At 46.1% G+C, this 20,764-nt stretch overlaps 1 protein-coding gene across 2 annotated transcripts in view; it reads left to right on the top strand.

Moving 5' to 3' along the window:
* ECD (ecdysoneless cell cycle regulator) overlaps positions 1 to 20,764 on the top strand; it is a 1,545,240-nt gene that overhangs the window by 982,288 nt on the left and 542,188 nt on the right. The window lies entirely within an intron of this gene.

Below are 20,764 nucleotides of genomic sequence, written 5' to 3'. Positions count from 1 at the left end.
CTCGAGGTATCTGGAAAGTAACGGTTCCTTGACGAAAAGGTCAAGGGATCTTCCCCGTTTGCGATACCCTCCTGTTTTTCCTTCTTTCCTCTCTCGTCCAGCTGCTGTCTCGAAACTGCTATTTCCTTGTGTGCTTTGCCTCGCTCAGAGTGTGCTCTCGTGCTCTGCCTTTTTATCCGTGTGGGGAAGCTTAATGGAAGTCAGGTATGTATTATAGTCAGTAATTGCCTGAACTTGCATGACCATTGTATTGGGACAAGCCAGGTATATGGCTCGAGTGTTAACTCTGTTTTACTTGTTTTTTATTTTTTATTGTGTCATAGCCATATATCAAGGAGGCAAAGAACAAGTGGGATACAAGGTCATACAGCCGCTCTCTCAAAAGACCCAATCAGGGTATAGAAGTAATGTAAACTCTCCAAAGCTTGGTAGATTCCAAAGTAAAATGTTTGCATATTCAAAAATGATGATGATAATAAGAGTTCAGTGATTTTTCATAAAGACTTTTATCAGTATATGATTTTGTGAAAAAAAATAATGCGTCTCTTGGTGTGAGGCGTCACTAATATCTTCTTAGTGAGGAAGAAAAAAGCCACTAGCATTTAACATCAGACCAAAACATTTTTTGCCAATGCATTTCGGATTTACAAATCCTTCGTCAGGGCAAGTCTGTAATTAACATGTACGATTTCATAACATCCAAAAGACAGTGTATCACAATGTACATTCACATAAAAAAAATGTAAATAACATGTAAATAACATACCAATCATTGTAGTAGTAGAAGAAGCCGAAATTGATCGATACATAAAAGATAAAATAGAAAAAGAAAAAGAACGAGCAATAAGAAGTCTGTTAGTAATGAGGTTGGCGGTGACAAGAGATGCAACACGCATTTACCTGAGAAAATGGCAGAATGCTTGCATGGGAAGTGGCTTGGTGAACCAGAACCATGAGGTGGGCAGAAAGCTGCCCAGACAAAATCAGCGCAGAGGCGCAGATACGCTGCAATGTAAGAAAGACATTGTAAGAAACCCAGGTGGGATTCGTGTGGACAGTATGTGTCATAGCTTCCGGGTGGCTTACCATAAGGACAGCGAGGAGACGGACTGTTCCTCTCGCTTGCCGGCGTGTAACTGCATTGTTCGCATCGGAGCGTTGCCCAGACAACGCTCCTTTAATAAACCACGTGACCGCGGCCTGGCGGGGCGCGCTGTCTTGGACAAATGACTGCATATGGGTTTCTGAGCAACTGTACAGAGCTATAAACTAATTATTAGCCTTGATGGGAATATGTCAAGAATTATGGAAACAAAATAATATAATGTAAAAAACGAGGAAAGTAAAAAGGATAGAGATAAAAGAAATACTCAAACGAAGGAAAAAATCATAAGTGGACAACTTATAACAGGAGTGGAAAAAAGTGAAAGATACTAACAAGGAGAGAGTCATAAAAGGGAAATAGTGAATACAAAAGAGCCCAACGGAATGCTGGGCTGCTTGAAGGAAGTTGCAAAGTAAACACATGGTAATAAAATCTACATCAACATTAATATATATATGTCCTAACTGGACCGTGTAGTCGAACGACGGCATCTGAGGCTGTTTATACAGTCATAGGGAAAACCAGCGGATAGATTAGTTACATGAGACATTATTCAAGTACCACCCCACTGTAATGGTGTCGTCGCCAGACGGCACCTTGGGTCCCAGACAAAAGTCCAGGAAACACAGCGGGGTGGCCTCGGTCCATAACACATAAGGTATAGTGCAGCATATGGTAGCTAGAAACATATACCTAAAAGCAAAGAAATTACAAAATTATAGAAAACAATGATAATTAATCTCCTCGTTGATCCCATTGGGAACCAGACTCCCAAGTTTGTCAATCCAAAATGACTCCCTGCGATTCAGCCGCTGGTTAAGGTCTTCATGTGGGCTGTTTCTTGTGAGTACCTCCAAAACCACAAATCTAATCTGAGTCAAATTATGTCCATTTTCCAACCAGTGCCGTGCTACGGCAGAGTTGGTGTTAGCATTTCGAATACATGAACGATGCTCATTCCACCTTGTTTTGGCCATTCTTGTGGATTGGCCCACATAGAATTTTCCACACGGGCATTTAATGCCATAAATTATGTTGGTGCTGTCACAGGTACCATAGTTTTTGAGCAAAATCTTTTTCCCTGTTCTGGGATGGTTAATGGAATTACCCTTGATGACTAAATTGCAGTTAGTACAGTTCAGACAAGGGTATGTGCCCGTCCGTTGGGTTATCGGTTCCTTAAGGGCTGGTCTTGTGTGCACAAGTTCATCTCTCAAATTCCTGCTACGTTGGTAGGCAAACACTGGTAGTTCTGTGAATAAACTTTGTACTCTGATATGGTTTTTAAAGATCCCCCAGTGCTTGCTGATCGTTTTCTTAATTCTGTTACTCTGAATAGAAAATTTAGATACAAATACAGGTGTTTTCAGTTCTCTCTTCTTTATAGGATTTTGGGTAGATAACAAGGTCTCTCGTGCCAGGCTGTTGACCCTAGCTGATGCTGTATCAAGTTCTGCTTGTTTGTAGCCCCTGGCTAGAAATTTCTCTTTCATGATCTGTTGTTGGGCTAAACAGTCATCAGGGTCGCTAACAATCTTCTTAACCCTTAGGAGTTGACTATATGGGAGATTCTTGAGTAAACTGGGCTGGTGAAAACTCAAACGATGTAAAAGGTTGTTGCGATCAGTTGGTTTACGGAAGATTGAGGTGCTGTAGCACGTGGTCTCCTTTTTAATGGAAACATCCAAGAAGGTGATAGTGTTGTGTGAAATTTCTCTCGTGAATTGGATCCGTTTGTCTATGTTGTTGAGATATTCAAAGAAAGTGTCGAAGGCTATCCTGGTGCCCCTCCATACTCCAAAAATATTGTCAATGTAACGAGTCCAAAGGTGAATGTCATTCTTCCAAAGCTGATTATTAAGTACATTATCAGTCTCAAACTTATACATAAAGCTGTTGGCATATGAGGGTGCCATTGTTGCTCCCATGGATGTCCCCGAAGTTTGGAGGTAAAACTGATTACGGTATTGGAAGTAAGAATTTTCTGAAATGAATTGTAGGAGGGCTAGTATGAACTCTTTCTGTGCTCGGATTTCAGATGCTTGTAACAGTAGCCATTCTACAGATTCTATCCCAAGGTCATGTGGTATGGACGTATAAAGGCTCTTAACGTCTATAGTAAACATCAAATCATCCTGTTCGGGAGTTATAGAGTTAAGTTTCTGTAGGAAATGTGTGGTATCACGAGTATATGTAGAGGTTTTTTGGATCAGAGGCTGTAGAAAAAAATCTATGTAGATGCCCAGCGGTTGGTTGATACTTTCCATGCCTGCAACGATGGGTCTTCCTGGTGGATTAGTGGTATGTTTGTGAATCTTTGGTAAAGTATAGAAGTTTGGAATCCTTGGGTGATCGTTAAACAAAAATTTCTCGGTATGTTTGTTTATCCATTCAAGTTTGAGAGCTTTATCTAGTAGAGTCTTCAGGTTCTGCTTGATCGTGACAGTTGGATCTTGATCTAAGGTGGCATAAATCGTCCTATCTTGAAGTTGCCTGTTGCATTCTGCATCATAGTCAGCCGTGTTCTGGATAACCAGCGCTCCACCTTTGTCCGCTGGACGGATAGTTATGTTCTTATCACTATACAAGTCTTTGATGAGTCTCATCTCGTGAGGTTTCAGATTTTTGTGTGGAGGATTCTTGTAGCTGATTCTCTCCAAGTCACGGGTCACCAATTTTTGGAAGATGTCGATGGATGGAACAGTGATGGGAGGCACGAAACAGCTCTTTCTTCTAAATTCTTGGAAATCTGGACCATCAGATGGTTTCTCTTGGACTTCTAGTTCTTCGAAAAAGACCCCCAGTTTCAATTTCCTAATGAATTTATAGAGCTCAATTTTTGTGTCGAACAGAGTGGTACCATAAGTGGGTACAAAACTCAGACCTTTTTGTAACGTGTCCACTTCTGGCCTGCTCAATGGTCGGCTGGATATATTTATAACTAGGTTATCTTTAACTGAAGTCTGGTTTGTGGTTTGTTCCTTGGGTTTCCTCCTCCCCCTGCGGGTCCTTTTAGGCGGGCGCCTAAAAAAGCTGAAGAGGAAGGTGCTTGTGCTGCAGGACCGGTTCCTGTGTTGAGCTCCTCTATCGTCTGTTCTGTGGATGTCTCGGGTTCTCTCTGGGATTCTGAATCAGAACTACTGGTGTTATCTGATGTGTATTTAAAAAGTTTCTTGGGTACTACAGGACCATACCATACCGTTCCATCCATGTATAGACTTCATCATTAATGTAGTCGTAGGTGTCTCGTTTAAACTTTTTGACCTTTTTCTGTTCGAGTTCCGTTTTGTAGTCTTCAAGCTTGGTGTTAATGTCTAGCAAGATGCTATCATATTCCTCTTTTCCTAGTGAACCAACTAGTTCTTTCTCAATATCTTCAATCTCTATCTTAAGCGTCGTCAAATTCTTGGAAAGTTCTTGGATGGTTAACAGAATAAGATCTAATGAGCATTTGTTCAAGATTGCCTCCCATTTACGGACAAACTCCTTACTTTCTTTACACAGGGTTGGTCGAAGTTGTATCCGTAGGCCTCTAGGGATCCGTTGGTTCTTGAAATAACGCCCTAATGTGATTGCATGTAATTTTCTGTTGATCTCTTTGCGTATTAGGTATTCTAGCTGTCTGATCCGTTTCGCAGGATCCTTAAGTGAAGTTCCATGTGTGCCAATCGATGTGTCACTGATTAATCCCAAAATGGCATTTGCTTCCTCAGATGAAAACCCTAAGGTCTCTGCACATTTGTTCGATAATCCTTCAATGTCCTCAAATGACATAGTAATATAAATTTAATCTTTTAAATGCTAGAGAAAATGTGTGCCTCCACTGTGGTGTGTCTCACCAAAATTGGGGAAGAAAAAAGCAGAAAGCAAAAAAAGTGTGCACCACTGCACAATGTTCACGTTTCTCAAATATTTGTCAACAAATTAAAAAAGGAGCTGGCTGTGACGAATAAGGAGACACCTTAATTCAAAATACACAGGAAGCAAAGACCAAGTGGGATACAAGGTCATAGAGCCGCTCTCTCAAAAGACCCAATCAGGGTATAGAAGCAATGTAAACTCTCCAAAGCTTGGTAGATTCCAAAGTAAAATGTTTGCATATTCAAAAATGATGATAATAATAATAAGAGTTCAGTGATTTTTCATAAAGACTTTTATCAGCAAATGATTTTGTGAAAAAAATAATGCGTCTCTTGGTGTGAGGCGTCACTAATATCTTCTTAGTGAGGAAGAAAAAAGCCACTAGCATTTAACATCAGACCAAAACATTTTTTGCCAATGCATTTCGGATTTACAAATCCTTCGTCGGGGCAAGTCTGTAATTAACATGTGCGATTTCATAACATCCAAAAGACAGTGTATCACAATGGTATACGGCTCGAGTGTTAACTCTGTTTTACTTGTTTCTTATTTTTTATTGTGTCATAACCATATATCAAACCATATAATACATACTTATGACTTTTAACACATACAAGAAATAAGAATGAGAATATTTCTTTTACTTTTTACAAACATACTTAACAAAGAAGAAAGTTTAAAGATAAAACAAATTAAAATATCACTGAAGCTAGCTCAAAAAAACAAAACACCCCAACAAAGGACGGGCCTAGCTCCCCCACCCCCAACAAGTCTTTTCAAGAGAGCAACTACTTCAAACGTCAGGAGTGTTTCATTGCCTGACGATAGTCAGTCCCAGAAGATGTCAGAATTCAACCACCCACCATCATGGACAAATCTCTTAAATCTTGCCAATCTCAATGACCATGTTCCTGGACAATGCGTCAATAGATGTTTCAGTGACTGTCTTTCATTAGTACTACACTTGTCACAAATGGTAGAGGGGAACTCCCCATTGTTTCGGATAGAACAAACCTCCAAGGTTAGACACAGATTCAATCTGAATCTCAGAAACTCGGCTCTAACTTTTGGATCAGGAAACGTTTTCAAATAATGAGCAAGCCGGGATCGAGGTTTATCAAAGAGCGTATGTGAAGCTGATAGCTTTGACAGTCTCATTTGATTGACTGTTCGAATCCAGTCCCATTGTTTCATACGCATTTTAACTTCCTCCGGATCCTGGATAAGAAGATCAATAGAACAATCTGACTTCACCAGGATTTCACCACACTTTAGTCTAAGCTCATTTAAAAAGTTATTGTCAGCTGTTTCCAGCAGTAATGCTACATCCTCATATAACGAACCCTTTGGGGGAACGAGGATTAACTTAAACATCGATATCCAGCTCCACTCCATCATAGCCAGCAAGGTGGACAGGCCCAACTCGTATCTTAAACACCCAATGGGGACACAATCAGGCAGATTTAAAGTCCTCTTCCAAATTCTGGCCTCCAATTTATCCCAATAAATGTTCATAGATCGGGGATTCGACTCCAAGCCATAAAGAATTACGGGGGCCACTTTTCCTATACAAAACCTCACTACGGGTTGGATAGAAAACGTACACAGTTTGGAGCATATCCTTTTCATCTGTTCTCCCAGACTAATTAACTTATGATCCAGAATCAGAAGATGACGACTCTTTGTTGGGAAGGCTCTAATCACTGCCCCTAAATAGGTTAACTCATTGACCAGTTCAACTTGCCGAACATCGATTGACCAACTATAAGATTTTAGTATCTTATTAGGATGTTTAAACACCAGCACCTTCGATTTTCCAGGATTAATTTTTAGATCGCTAATCCGGGCATAATCTGCCAATGCTGTTAGTAAACGTTGTAACCCGACTTGAGAGTGGTCAAGAACCACTACATCGTCGGCATAGCCCAACCAGTTTAGTTTGGTTTCACCAATTTTTGGAGTAATGAGTCCAACACCTTGACGCCATTCACAAAGATCTGACATAAAAAGAATGAAGAGAAAGGGAGCAATCAAGCAGCCATGCCGGACGCCTCCCTCGACCCCAATTGGAGTCGATAATGAGTCCGTGCTAGAAAGCCTAACACTCATCACAGAATTCTGATGAAGCTCAATTAAAATAGACAATAGGTTAGAGGGAGCTCCCCAGCAATTCAACTTTTTTTCACAAGAGATTTCTGTTGACAGTGTCGAAAGCCTGGGACAGGTCAATGCCCCAAACAAAGGGGAGATTTAACAAGGGGGGTCCTGGGAGTCCCTCTGCCAGACATTAGTCCTGGTTACGAGAGACTTACCCAGAGTCTTTAGCTCACTATCTTTTCACAGAGAAGAAATATCCCAAACATATCAGTCTTTGTCCTGCCCTGGGGCAGTCCAGCACCGAAATGCGAGGCAATTCTCCTCTGAACAAGAGTACCAACAGAAACCCCAGACACGTGTTTCGGTCTGGTTGGACCTCATCAGTAGGGTGGATCTGTGCCTCTCTAAGAATAGTGAGCAAGGGGTCCACGTCTGGATTCCCCTAGTAACTTAGGGTGAGACCCAAAGTTACTTAAATATGCAGATTTAACAAGGGGGGTCCTGGGAGTCCCTCTGCCAGACATTAGTCCTGGTTACGAGAGACTTACCCAGAGTCTTTAGCTCACTATCTTTTCACAGAGAAGAAATATCCCAAACATATCAGTCTTTGTCCTGCCCTGGGGCAGTCCAGCACCGAAATGCGAGGCAATTCTCCTCTGAACAAGAGTACCAACAGAAACCCCAGACGACAAACAAAGGGGAGCCACCCCTCATAGTAGATGGTAAGCTAATACAGTTTAGGACAAGACTGTTCAGAGCTGTGGACAATCCTCTGCTAAATCCTGTTTGCTGCTTGGGAATAATACCTTTCGATTTGGCCCATGCCTCCATTTCACTCAAGATCAGACCCACAAAGATTTTACTGTCCACATCTAAGAGTGAAATGGGGCGATAATTTGAGGCTGCAAGGCGGTCCCCCTTCTTATAAATTGGTATGGCAATCGATGATCTCCATGACTCTGGTATTTTATCTGAGTGCACAATATTATCGAAAAGGGACTTTAGGACCTTGGCCCAAAGTGTTGTATTCATTTTTAAGATAAAATGACTTAAGCCATTTGGACGAGCTGCCCTGAGCCTGAAGATTTCTTTATTTGATTCTCTATATCCTCACAAGAGAAAGCTAGGGATCAGGCACCGCCCACTGCTATTTTAGGGAGCAATAGTTCATATGAACGATAGACTTCTGAAAAGTGTGTGACCCATACCTGTTCCTGTAGGATAGTTTCCTGGGATGAGGGGGCAAGATTCTTCACAGACCCTACTAAAGCCCAGAAATTTCTAGAAAGAAAAGTCCCCAGCATTCTTTCCCCGTCCTGCTGCAATAGTTGGTGCCTACGAGAGCGTACCCAGTTTCTGTACTTATGATTAAGAGCTCTCAATTGTACACCCAAGTTTTCCTCATCAAATACCCTCCTCCTTAGGTGAGCCCTCTACAAACGTTTGAGCTTTTTCTGTTGAAGAATTTGCACATCAAACAAATGTTTATGGGCCTTAGGCTGTTTTGGGACCGAAAGCACTTCGGGATTCAGATCCCAAAGAAAGGGTAGAAAAGTAGCAGACTGACAATACATTGACTACTGATTGCTTGAAAGCTGATTCACATGTTCATTCAAATTGTTTGTAAGGGTTCGACCCCCTCTATTAAACCTTCTGAGCTGGGTACCCGCAAAATTAACTGATAACTCTTCAGTGTAACAACACGTAGTATGAGAAAAGTCCTGGGCAAGAAGACCACCAACATGTCATGATCATCACTGTTCTCTTCAATCACTCTAAACTCAGTGCTCTAGAAACAAAAGAAATAATCGTTGAGAAGGCCATACCTCTGTGCCAGGTTGGGGCGACCAAGAGGTCCCCTTGCACGTTACCATTAAGCATCAAAAGGTCCCATTCTCTCATAAAACCACGCCAGAGAGTACCATTACTCGTAACAGGTTTAGTTTACCCAGAGATCGGATCTTTAGAGCACACACACTGAGAGTTTATATCACCAGCAATTATATGTGCATCGCCGGGAGAAAGGGATGAAAACTCAACTAAGCAGTCAGACAGATCTTGTAGGTACTCCGACAGGGGGGAGTGCAAAGGGTTCCAATACAAGTTAACCACCAACCAGTTCGAGACTCCCTTTCCCCTCTTCATCTGAACTCTCACCATCAGTTTGTTTATTATCAGAAGGCAATCTTGAAGAGCTAAAGACATCATTCTTGCAGGCAATCCGTAGCCCCCGCCCCACAGGTCTGCCTCCTCCCGAACCCTGAGCCAACTCTTGGTAGGTGGAAAACCCATCAATACCCAGCTTAAAACTCAACCAGCTTTCCTGGAAACAGATCAGGTCCGATTTCAAAACTGTGGACGTTTTTCCGAGGTCTTTAGAGAAGGAACAATAGCCTTGAGTGTTCCAGGAAAGAAGCTTTATCTGTGAGCTAACTAACGTCTCTGTTGAGGCAGGACCATTTTCTGAAAGACTTGCAAAATGATTTCAGGGACCATTTCCCACATGTTGTTAACTTGAGGAGCTCCGGTGATCTTATTGTGCGGGCGAGAACACGGAGGGGGCCCGCTGTTAGCCCTGACTGCTTATCTTTTGCCTGTGGACAGGATCTTGAGACTATTATCCCTCTTTCAGCCCAAAGATCCTTAGCCTCCCAAATTGATTCTAGACCCATTCTTGACTTAAGGACCAGTTCAGCCATGTCTGTATTGAAAGAGTGAGAAAAACTCACTCTATCGATATCCACCGAAGAGAAGAATTATAATGATGGTATATATTTCATTTCTCCCAAAATGGTTGCGCGATTCAAAGGTAGGTTGCCACTCATTTCAAAGCTTTTCCTGGACAGATTTTCAACCTCGAGGCCTGGTCCTTGGATTTCAAGGATTGTTGCAGATTTACACCACCTCTATTCATCAGGACTTGCGCCCCCCCGGAGCGTTTGCAGGCTGCCCAATTGTAGGCCCCAGAGGCTGACGCAATGGAGATGCCGTGACAGGGTTAACTTGAGGCACTGAATGTAAACCATCATGCTTGAGTGTGCTTTCAACCTCCCTGTCAGCCGGTTTTAAGCCATCAGACCCAGGCAAACCTGTCATCTTAATCCCATCCCTGGCACTGGGTTTCAGGAAGATTGGGGCAAGTTTCACTCCTGGGATCTTCGTTTTTGATTTAATTGGCACCTTCAGAAAAATGGGAGCAATCTTTTTGGGTTGAATAATTGGGTCAGTTTGTATCCCTACTGTAACCTTCGGATTTGTCACCACTTCCGGGATCTTCTCCTCAGGTTCTTTTTGATTTTTCAAGGAGTTATTTCCCTTTCTTCCTATTGCCTTTTTAGAGGCCTTTGGGGACTCCTCCTGCGCCAATGGGCCTTTTAAGTTTTTGATAAAGCGATTTAGATCCGTTGTACGGTTTTTCTTTTTTTGTTTACCTTTTTACTAACTTCTCGCGGTGGAACTTCGGGCATGGCACTGTGACCCCCCTTCTTCCGTTTTTTGATTTTCCCTTTGATTTACCTCTTTGGGGCACCAATACTTCTTCCAAGTCCAAAGGAACATTTGAAGCAGGCATTTCGCCTGGGGCAGGAGTAGGAGAAACCTGCTCCCCCCACCGGTGCCAGGTGAAGGAACACTTCCATCACAGAAGCTGAGAGTGGCGAGTCATCCAACTCAATCACTGGATTCAAGGTCATGGCTGGTTGTAAAACCTGCCTAGAGGCATCCAGGGGGGCTTCCAATTTCTCTGAGAGACGCCTCACCTCCTCTTTAACCCCACCCCACTGTTCCGTTAAGAGATCCATTTTGGTGGTCTGGGCCAAAGAAACTCGGCGCAGTTCCCCTAGGATCTCCAAAACCGAATCATTCCAGGCAGTCTTTAAACCCACTATTGTGGAATCATTAATTCCCAGTCCCTTGGTGATTTCCAAAAGTGTGCCCGACTGCTAATGTACTTCCAATTTTAAATTTTTGAACACTTGCACCAGTGAGCTCAAAAACTAAGTTAAGAGCAGTTATGGTGGTAGTATCAGTTCTGAAGAATTCTCCATTCCCACCACTTTTTTGTTTGTCCCTGAGCGTAATTAACTTTAGGGTCCCTAGAGTTGGGACATTAGCCCACGTGGCTGGTAAAGCATTCAGTTCATAAGATGACTCAACAGCCAATCTATTGTCCAACTCCAGCAGGTCTTCGTCCAACACGTCACCATTAGAGGGAGAGAGTCTTGAGCCTCCCGGATAGGGGGAACTTACACACACCCCTGAGGACAAACCCTGATCATTCACCCTCCTATTCGGTGGTTGTACCGGGAAATTGTCAATCGCCGATTTCATAGATGACGCCCTCATGGTGTAATTTTCATTGGCGGAGAGTAAATCCCGAATGAGTTAGGGTTGTCGATTCACAAATTTCTGATTTTATCAGAGCAGCCAAATCCAACAGCCCCGAACTCGTAGCAAGTTGTTGATCTGTGGGGTGGATACTCTGTGGAATACACGCACCACCCCGTGACTTGTAGGGTTTAAAGGAACATTTCTCCATAGGAATGATGCATTGAGAGGAGATACTGTCATATTGATCCTTTTCCCTTAAAAGGCTTGAGCCCAGATCCTGGGGGGCACTCCGGAGATTATACATCCTTGACATTTCAGGACCTTTAGAAGAACACCCCACTTTGGGTTTATCAAAGATACAATCCTCCTCAGAATCGTGCTGAGCACCGAGATCACTGCTACACAAGACTACCTTGAAATAAGGGGAACTGGGTCTTAATGTCATGCACTAGTCACAATGGCTATTGGGTCAAAGGCCTACCAGCCCGCAGTCCCCAAAGCCAAGCTTCTCACTGACTACTTTCTTGCTCGAGACAAACGTGCTCCACAGCACCAATAGGCTCCAATTGGCCACCAAGGGAACAAACTATTCGCCAAACGGGGGAGAGTGCGCAAGGAGTCACCAACCCCTCTCCAGCCCCGAATCACTGCCTGTCAGCGAGCGTAGCCCAGGCAGGTGGGCTGAAAACACAGGAGCCTCAGGCCACAGGCACAGCCGAGTGAGTGTGTATACCAGTGACTACCGGCGACTGAGGGTCACTGCCCCTCCTCACTCTTTTCGCACTCTTATCGCCCTGAATTCAACCGGGCCCCACCGTACCCTACGGAACTCACAGGTCACTCACGTTGCCCGCGGCACATAACGTTAGGGGTAAGCATTAGGGGAGCGGGGTAAGCGTTTAAAAATAAGGGAGGACAACAAGACCCCCCCACAACTCACAGGCCCCTCCCTGGACCCCTCACCGGTCCCTCACCCGTTACCTGTTGCACACGCTGCACAAAGCATTGCAAGTGGGAGCGCCCTGGAGCCCTCTAGTTAGACATCATGGCTGTGCTTTCAGGTACCAACACGGGGGTCTAAATTCTTCACCTCCTGGTCGCTGGTAGCTGCTTGCTGCTTACTGCTCGTTCCTGTTCTCTCTGCAGCTTTCTGCTCCAGCTTCTGCCCTCAGCTCCGGGTACACACACACTCGGAAACAGGGAAATCCAAAGAAAGGACCCTATGCTGTGAGAGAGACTGTCAAGCCGCACCTCTCTCGAACTCACCGAATCACAATATCACAGAGGCCGCTTCCGACAATCGATTGGGTCACTGTCAAAGTAAGTCTGTTTTACCTCATAGCGGGCTGTCCGTGAGAAAGTGTTGGGTTGTAAAAGAGGGGGGGCAGAGTTCCTAAATATCCTACCTGGTATGATGGGGTAAAGGTCTTACAGGGAAGGGTATACCATGTCTCACCATCCGGTGTCCCACTCAGACTCCCCGAAGACCCCTCACCCAGGTGATCCTCCCAGACAGGTCCACTGGATCCCAGGAACTGGATCCAAAAGCGATGGCTGTGTCTTTGCCACCTGGATGACAAATCCCCGGGGACAAGTGGGTGAGACACCTTCTGGTTTCTCACAAGATGTTCAGAACTAGCCTATAAGGAGGTTCCAGAAGACCACTGCTGGCATTATTGCAGAGTTGAAGCAGCTATTAGGGCACTCCAAAGGGGTGTGCTGGTGGCAAACATTTGTCAGGTGGCAACCAGTGGATTATTTACTACCTGTAATATTGGTTCCTTTTGATATGATAATTCCTCCCACCCATTTGCTAATGACCCCACCTGTCTAAGCCACTTATGAAGATAGTATTCTAAATGGACTTTTAACTAACCTTTTTAAATTCTTTACAATGGTGGCAGTGTTAAGGTGCCTTGCTCTTGCCAGTAAAAAAAACATATTGGAACTGACAAAAATGGTGTCAGTGGCCCATGGTATTTATGCGTTTAATATCACATCTAGCACAAAAAAGAGCGTCAGGGATCCGGGAAGGAGCTGGTCCGGTGCATACTCCTCGGCTTGGCGGTGAGAAGAAAAATATTCAGATTCAGACTGTGTCTTGGCGATTTCAAAAATGAGGAGTTTGTAGGAGGAATTGTCGTATTTTACCAGAGGTAGGTCATTTTTTCTTTTGGTTTCAAGCATCCAAGAGGTCCTAGGTCCCTTTCTCAGGCAGTTCCTGTACATTGAAATAATAACTTTTATCATGGGGGCGTGGCCAGCGCGCATGTAGCGAGGTCGGCTTTCCGAGGAGCTCCTGCCCATGATCCTGGAATATAAGCAACTGCGGCAAAAATATTAAGGCTCTGGAGCTGAAATTTGACCGAGCCACAGAAGAACCTTTTCGACACACTCGACCAAACTGGCGACGAAAATCGTGTCTGGCAACACCAAAAACGAAGCATTTGAAAAAATCCCCCTTGCGGCATCCAAAATGGCAGCCACACCAAGCGGCCCGTAGAGGAGAGACCCACTCGGCGTTGCGGGTCCGAAGCGAGGACTACAGACCCCCGCGGACTGTCACAGCAGCTTGCCTCCGCCACTAACGAGGAAGGCACCCCCTTCGGGCTTCCGCTGAACCGTCCCGCGGCGAGGGAAAGGGAGGACTTGTGCCGCGGTCTGACGCGGCGGAGGGCCGTAGGACCCGGGGGCCCTGGACAAAGCAGCAGCGCAACGCACATCGAGCCACGGACCACCGTCCCCGCCAGCCCTTCCAGAGGGGACACCGGCTCCCCGAAGCAACTCACCTGGGGGCGACTGAGGGACCGCGTCTGAGACCCGTGAGCTCCGTGTCACCCAGTGCATGATACGCCCGGGATCAGCCCGAAGACTGCAGAGGCTGCTCTGAGCGGCCAAGAACACACGCGCAGGTCGAGACAGCGACCACGGAGCACACACACCTAAGGACTCGGACCAGGCAACACCAGCGGGACTACCCGACCCCAAACGAAGTAAGTGGCTACCCCTCGCGTGGTACAATGTCTCCTCCCAAAAACAGGTAGAGAGCTGTCACGATGGACTCATTCACTACAGCCCGCCCAAGGCAACAGACCCCACAGGAAGAGAACAACAAGGCCGAGTCACCAACCCCAGCGATGGACCCTCGGGACTCTCAGATCCTCCAGGCGATAGCAGAACTGAGAACATCTGTTGAAGATATGAGAGGGGAAATAAAATCAGACATGCAACTAATAAGGCAAGATGCCCGGAACCTGGCCGAAAGAGTCACTAATATGCAGGCTACCCTACAGGAAACTACAGAGACCACCCAGGAGCTAAAGGCGAAAGTCAGAGAGCTAGAAATGACAGTTGCCCGATTAGAAGCACGCTCCGAAGATGCGGAAGGCCGGGCCCGACGAAATAACGTCCGAATTTTGGGAATCCCGGAAGGCATGGAGGGCTCGGACCCCACGGAGTTCATAGAAACACTGCTGTTACAGGAAATTGGCACAGGCAATCTCACCCAAGGGTTCTCTGTGGAGCGAGCCCATGGATCCCTCCAAAAGCGACCACCCCCCGGATCTTACCCAAGACCGATGATTGCGAAAATACTAAACTTCACGGACCGAGAGACGATACTGAGGTTCTCGAGAGAAGGGGGTGAGATCAAAAGAAACAACGCGTCAATAGTCATGTACCCCGACTACACAACCGTGGTGCAGCGAGCAAGAAATTCCTTCATACCTGTGAAAGCCAGACTGCGGAAACTTAACCTTAAATACATGCTGCTGTACCCAGCGAGACTCAAAATACTCTACAAGGGAAAGGCTATATTCCTAGAGACCCCGGCCGCAGCAAACCTATGGCTTGAACACAACAACCTCGCGGAGGACACTGAGGAAATTGCGAAAAGCAGCAAGGGATGATTCTACGAGCAGAAACCACAAGAGCAGCTAAATATTGCTAACACATTCAATGCCACATCAAGGAAACGCCACAATTGGGCAGGACACCGGAAGCCCAAACACAGGACTGCCGATGACCCCCCCCCCCAACCGAAATGGTGTAGGCAAAACACCTACACACCACCCGAGCCGGAAGACCCGGAGAGGACTGGAAGGCTCGGGAGCCCCCGAGCGTTGTGAGTTTGAAACGACTGCTGGGGGCAGTTTCTTGTTGTTGTTCTCGTTAATCCATTCCACGGAATGGTAGTTAGAGAAGTTAGTAAGTCTCCGTACTGTAAAATGAAACCAGGGAGCGGGTGGGCTGGAGTGGTGTTTGGGATGGGCTGGAATTCACGAGCCAGAGATAATCTTGGGAGCCTAGTCGCGACCACAAACACTTCTGGGAATGGCAAGCGCCTCCTAAATCTCTCCAGTAACCGGAATGGCCATGCACATTAAGGTATTATCTTGGAATGTGAGGGGCCTGGGCACTTACCTCCGTAGGAATAGGATTAAATCCTACTTACGCAGGAAAAAGGTGGACATTGCCCTATTGCAGGAGACACACTGCACCACAGAGGCAAACGCTAAACTGCAGGAACACTTGGGGGGACAGGGCTTCGGAGCACCCTACTCTAAATATGCCAGAGGGGTTTACACCTGGATCAACCCTCAAGTACCATTCCACCTAAACAAAATGGAAAAGGACCCAGAGGGCAGATACCTAATAATATGGGGCACTTTCGAACAAAGAGAGATTTGCATAGTGAATTCATATTTCCCGAACAACAATATCCCTGCCCACCTGAAAGCGCTGGGTGCTAAAATGGTGCAGTTCAGAGACGGTTTTTTTCTGTAGGGTGGCGATTTCAACTGCGTCCACGACTCAGAGTTAGACAGATCCCGGCCTTCACCGAATGGCCCCTCCACTGCCACCATGTCCCTAGCCACCCTGATCAAGGAACTAGACCTGACGGATGTATGGCGGGAACTACACCCAGACGAGAGAGCCTACTCGTACTACTCTTCCCCCCATAAACTCCATACGAGGCTAGATTATTTTTTTATAAGTAAGGAGCATTTGCCTCAAATAGGGGAAGCGCAGTATTTAGGGAGGACTATCTCCGACCATTCCCCACTTCTGTTGGACTGGCACCATAACAGTCCCAGACCACCCATCCCCATGTGGAGGATGCCTGCTGAGGCCTTGAAAGACCTGGCCTTCAGGGAGGAACTGCTAGAATCCTTAGAGAGCTACATAGCAGAAAATTCTGGTAGTGTCAAACACATTAGCACGGTATGGGATGCCTTGAAAGTAGTCACGGGGGCGAAGTTATTGCTAAAGCAGGGGGTATCAGGAAAGAGCTGAGAGCCGAACTTGACCAGAAAGAAAATGCGATCCAAAAGCTAGAAGCCACCCCAGTAGATGCCCCAAAGAGGGAGGAAGACCTTAGGACTCTCAGAGAGGACTGCTCTGTCGCATGGAACAGACTAGCCAAATTTGATTTTAGCGCCAGAACGGACAGAACACATGCAGAAGCCGATAAACCTGGCCGGTTACTGGCCTGGCTTTGTAAACGAGAACACCCCAAACACATAACCACAACACTACGGGACCAACACGGCACAGAGCACAGAACCCAGCAGAGCATCAACGACACCTTTAAACACTACTATGCACAACTATACTCCCACACAGACAAAATCCCCCAAGAACAAATCAGACACACTAGAAGAAATAGGTCTACCCAAGCTATCGCTAGCACAATCTGACACTCTGGACTCTGACATCACACCGGAAGACATAACAGAAGCTATTCGATCCCTGGCCACATGTAAGACCCCGGGTAGTGACGGGCTCCCACCCGAGTTCTACAAAGCATTTGAACCCTCCCTGATGCCCCTACTGCACCAAGTCTTCTCAGAAACATACGAAAGAGGTATCCTACCAGACAGCATGAGAGAAACCCTAGTGATACCGATGCTCAAGCCCAATAAGACTCCTGACAGATGCGACACCTATCGCCCGCTTGCCATGCTTAACTATGACGTTAAAATACTGACGACAATTCTAGCCAAGCGACTATCCAAAGTGATAGGAGATATAATACATACGGACCAGAATGGCTTTATACCCAGCCGGAACACGTCCCTAAACTTGCGCAGGCTTCAACATATCATAGCCCAAACCAGCTCATGTGACGAACAGCTTGCACTACTGCCCTTAGACGCCATTAAGGCTTTCGACTCTATATACTGGGAATGGCTGATAGCGGTTTTGGAGGGATTTGGGATTGGCCAGGGATTCATCAGATGGGTCAAGATTCTTTACAATAACCCAAGGGCTAGGCTGAAATCTGGGAAGTATGTGTCAGAGGCATGGGACATCCAGAGGGGTACTAGGCAGGGCTGCCCACTCTCTCCTATGCTCTACGTTCTGGGGCTGGAACCCATAGCAATCTATTTTAGACAGCAGTTGTAACGCTCACCTGATTCCCGCAGAGGCGCCGGTCTTGACTGGGCGAATACCGTATCTTCAAAGGTGATGTGTAACACACGGTTGGCTCTTTGGGCTGGACCTCTGTGCACTGTATGTCTGACTCGAAGAGTAAGATGTCTGCGGATAGAAAATATGGGATTAATGAACTGGGGTTATTGGGTGTCTCTCTCTTCTTCCCTTTCTCTTCTCCTGTAGAACCCCAAAGGTTAACGCTCTCACCTTAGGTAAGTGAACGCCGAGCTCTCCATCTGCCTCGGGGCAGGGTGCCGTAACCAGTTTCTTCACTGGATAAGGGTGCAGGCCTCTTGACCTCAGAGGACTGCTGTCCGTCGTTTACTGCACGAACGGTAAGTTCCGAGTATTTCAAATGTCTTTAAAAGTCTTTTGTAATGATGTCTCTTGTTTTGCAGGGTTCCGGCGATGGCGGATGACGGGCTGAAGTGAGTTGAGGATGGAACCCGTGTGAGGAATAGAAGCGCCTGGAAGCACGTAAGTAAGCGCTTGTTGCCTGCTTCACGATGCGCACTAACTGTCCTTTTATCTTGCAGGTACAAGTTCGGAGCTGCTGAAGGGTGCCGGAATACCCACTGGGTTCGGCGTGGGAAGGAGTAATGGCACGTGAGTAATAAAGTTACCCAATGTCTTTAAACGCACCTTCTTTTGTCTTTCAGATGCGGGATGCAGCGCCGAAGGCCTCCGGAGCGTGCGAAGAGTTGGTAAGCTTTTGTCTTTCAGATGCCGGAGTGCAGTGCGAAGACCTCCGGAGCACGCGAAGAGTAGGTAAGCCTTTGTCTTTCAGATGCCGGAATGCAGCGCGAGGCGTTGGTGACAGCCGATGTACCAGGTAAGAGAAGCGCTGTCACTGAAGACCGTAGTGCTAACCTGTTCTTTCTTGTCTTTATAGGTGTTGCTGAAGACTGGATTCAGGATGGTAAGCCTTTTTCCCTTAGGCCCAGGATCAGATGCAGAAGACACGATGAGCGTTCTGCTGCAGAGGATGCAGAATAACGCAAAGCAAGATTCATCCATCGGGTGTGGTTTAAATAGCCTCCTGTAGTGCTTAGATGTCTCCTTCCACAGCCTCGCCTAGGTAAGAAAAGAGTTCCTGCTTTCCAGAAGAGTTCCAGTGTTCTGAACCTAGGGAGTGGCTCCTGCCCCACCCAACAGGAAAAGTAGTCCAAAACAGAAGAGGATTAGAGGCTCAACTGGCAGGTAAGTAAGCAGCATGGTCTGCTGCAGGTAAGTCCACCCAAGCATTATGAGCCCGGCGCTTCCAGCGCTGGGACTGGGCATATTTATGAGCCTGGTGCCACTGGCGCCAGGACAGGGTCCAAAAGGTCCCAATTGGGACTGGTTGGCACTCGGAACCTGGGTTATGGGTCTGCTTCCAAGGGAGTTGGGCAAGTCCTGACCTTTTGGAAGCAGAGATCATGACAGCACCCCCCCTCAAGGCCCCTCCCAAACCGGGCTTCTCCGGGGGTTTGGGCTTGTCAGGGAATGTTCGATGAAATCTTTTGATTAGACGAGGAGCGTGGACATATTCTGCAGGTTCCCAGGATCTTTCTTGGGGGCCGTAGCCTTTCCAGTCAATTAGGTAAAATAGTTTAGATTTGGAGATCTTGGAGTCCAGGATGCTTTTGACTTCAAACTCGAGTTCTCCATCAACTAGGATAGGTTTTGGAGATTTAGTTAGTCGGGTTTGAGGTTGCACGGGTTTTAATAGAGAGACGTGGAAGACCGGATGTATCTTCATGTGAGGGGGCAAGTCCAACTTGACCGCTACTGGGTTTACTATGGTAGTGATGGAATAGGGACCAAGGTATCTTGGGTTGAATGTGCGTGGTCCTTTTAGAGGTAGATATTTGGTGGATAACCAGACTTGATCTCCTACTTGATATTGGGGGGCTTCCTTCCGATGTTGATCTGCTCCTTTCTTGTATTGTTCCTTAGCCCTTTGAAGGTGAGAAACGGCTTCCTTAAAGGCTTGGGTGATTGTAGAATGCAGGTAGTCTACTGCTGGTGTTCCAAGATCTTGGAGTGGATCCAACTCCGAGGTTCGAGGGTGACTGCCGTATAGAAGAAAAAACGGGGTTTTCCCAGTTCCCGAGTGGACAGAGTTATTGTAGGCATATTCGGCTATCCAAAGGATATCTTTCCAAGTTTTTTCAGTTTGTTGCAGCATGCAGCGTAAATACTGTTCCAGAGTTTGATTGGTCCTCTCGGTTTGTCTGTCGGTTTGAGGGTGGTGACTGGTCGATAGTCTCACATCAATTTGAGCCGACCGACAGCAACTTCGCCAAAAATGAGAAATAAATTGACTACCTCGATCCGAAATCAGAACTGAAGGAAAACCGTGCAGTCGGACGATGTTTTCGAGAAATTCTCGGGCCAGAGTTGTTGCTGTTGGCAAGCCTTTGAGTGGAATGAAATGCGCCATCTTGGAGAATAAGTCCACGATTACTAGGATCGTATTGTATCCGGAGCATGGAGGTAGATCGGTGATGAAGTCCATAGAAAGCGTATGCCAAGGGCGAGGTGGGATGTCAATAGGGCGTAAGAGGCCGGCTGGTTTTTCCTTTTGACTCTTGTTTTGGGCGCATACTCCACAGGACATTATAAAGTCTCTGATATCTTTTTTCCAAGACGGCCACCAGAAGTAGCGCTTGATCTTTTCTGAGGTTTTGGCCATACCGGGATGTCCTTCCATTAAGGAATCGTGATAACAAGAGATTACCTTTTTCTGTAAATCTGTGCTGGGCAGGTATGATCGTTCTTGGAAATACAATAAGTTGTCCTTCACTGCAAAGTCCTTTCCCTGCAGATGCCAATTCTGTATGTCTGCTGGAGTTACAAGTTGCCTGGCTTTATCCTTAACTTCCTCTATGGATTGTGTGGCGATTACACCCAGAATTCTTTGTTCGGGAATGATAGGTACAGGTTTAGGGT

Source organism: Ambystoma mexicanum, chromosome 8 (genome assembly GCF_040938575.1).
Source record: "Ambystoma mexicanum isolate Mex_15411 chromosome 8, UKY_AmexF1_1, whole genome shotgun sequence".
Lineage (NCBI taxonomy): Eukaryota > Metazoa > Chordata > Amphibia > Caudata > Ambystomatidae > Ambystoma > Ambystoma mexicanum.
This window is presented reverse-complemented; position numbering and strand designations above follow the sequence as displayed.